Here is a 2307-nt window from a genome sequence, read left to right on the forward strand (position 1 = left end):
TTCTCACCATCAGCAGACAACAGTGTGACCTCAGGAATCATGGTAAACACCTCTTTCTGAGGACCAGAGAGCACTCACACTGCATATCCAACCTGTGCACTGCTGCCATGGAGACGAGGCAGCACGGCTGTAGCGGTGACATTGACTGTAGCGTTGGTGTTGGTGACACTGGTAGAGTTGTAGTGAGGGACAGGGTAGGAGTTAAACAAACAGTGATAGCATCCTTCATCTTCCTCCGTCACCCTCCTGATAACTATGGAGCTGTTCTGCAGTCCAGCATATTTAAACTCCACTTTATCTCTAAAGTCATGATTCACTTTCTCACCAAAGAATTCGGAGTAAGTAGCGATATTCTGCTCCTTGTCAGGTAAAATTTTCTGCCATGTGACTTGAAGAACATCTTTAGGTTGCATCAGCTGACAGTTTAAAAGAGCTTCTTCTCCCACTACTGCCATCACAGTCTACTGAGCCTCTATCACAGCTGCTAGACCTGCAGGGAGGACGGGTTCATACAGTCCATGAAACTCCACAGATTCACTTTACTGGACAAAACGTCTTATATGGGGTTTGAATCAGAAAACTGGATTGCACACACATTTTACACTATATAATTCACTGGTACTGTTGTTCCAGTGTAGAGCCTAAATTTGGCAATAACACTCCACCATTAAGCTCAACAACAAGTAAGCTCATCTGATGTAAAACCACACCGCCTCCCTCCAACTCTTTGCCAGACTTGGGTCCACTAACTTCCCGGAGCGGGCAGAGACAGATGAATTGTTTTCCCACTTCCAGGCATCATTATCATTTTTAAATAAAGATTATGTCCCCCACTTTGCATCTCTGGTAATTAATTTGAACAACAAAAAAGACCTGCAGTTTGAGGCTGCATGTGACATCTGCAGCATACGACAATAAACTTCTTACATCTTGAAATGTACTGTACATACTAGGAACCCTCTGGTGCTGGCAGGTATAAACCTCCCTGCAGGGTGCACTTGGGAGCATTTTCTAAATTTTTTATTCATTTATTTATTTACGTTTTGCATCAGCACATATGCAGAAATACACAAATAGATAAAAAAAAAGAAAATAACATCAAATATAAAAAAAATGAAAAGATGCGGAAGGGGTGCCCTTTGCTCCACCTGAGTACCTGCCCTGCAAAACGTGTTTCCATACTGCAACAGTGTGAACTGCCGGAACTACAATGAACAACACAGCAGTTACACAGCTGTGGTAAAGAGAAATAAATCAAATACAGGCCTGTACTGTATAAGATATGAGAGATAGAGTTATGTATCACTTCCTCATCTTTCTGAAAGACTCACACTGAACCAAGGAAATACTGTACTACAAAATAGTTTTTTGTTTTTTTTTCTTTGTCCATGAGAGTCTTTTAGTTTAAGTTGTCTCTATGTGCAGCAGGTTTACACAGTATACTCGGCTACTCACCTTTCTGAAAGAGTCCCAACGCATAGATTAAATATATAACTCCAGGTATCATTTTTACCACATAGCTATTGTAGCTCCCGCTCACATGTCTTTCTTGCCGCTGCTTCTTCTTCCTCTTCTTCTTCTGCGGCTGAATCCAAATGTCCGCACTTCACCGCACTTGCGGACTCGCGGACTTTGCGGGCGCGTTGACGGGAAGTCCGGGAGTGCTTAGGGCTGTCCAAACCCACAATTCATTCAGTCCACAAGACGCCTCCAGCGGACCTTCTGGGTTCATCCCAAAACCAATTCTCGCATCCACGTTTCCCTCACTTGCGCCTCTTCCTCGCATCTCAGCTCCGCCCTCGTAGGACACGGGGGAGAGATGCGAGGATGAGACGCGAAGACATGAAGAAACGAGGAGACAGATGTTTCAAGAAATGAGACGTCCTTTCCTACAGAACCTGCGTTCTGTATTTATAATCTGTCCTGTGTCCTGCTCACAGTCACACAGTGTCTTTATATGATTTATTTATTATTTGCACCTGTATTTATTGGTATTCTGAGTGAGTGTGAGTTCATTATTTAATAGCCCAGATTATGATCATGGTGTCTTTGAACACTGTAAATAATTTATTAGGACAAATGTTTCAGGGAAAATTAAAATTCTGTAACTCAACCTGAGCTCAGGAATGATCAGCCTCAGTGTGACTGAACGGAAAAGGCGATCACAGATGTAAAAGTGTTTGTTGCTGATAGACAGACTCTTTGATTGTATCCATAATTAAAGCTGATGACGGAAATAACAGATGGTGAAGAGAAAAACGGACGTGACGTTTGAATTTTTTCTTTCTTTTGCTTTCTGTGTCATTG

The sequence above is a fragment of the Epinephelus lanceolatus genome, chromosome 24 (genome assembly GCF_041903045.1).
Source record: "Epinephelus lanceolatus isolate andai-2023 chromosome 24, ASM4190304v1, whole genome shotgun sequence".
NCBI classification, from domain to species: Eukaryota; Metazoa; Chordata; class Actinopteri; order Perciformes; family Serranidae; genus Epinephelus; species Epinephelus lanceolatus.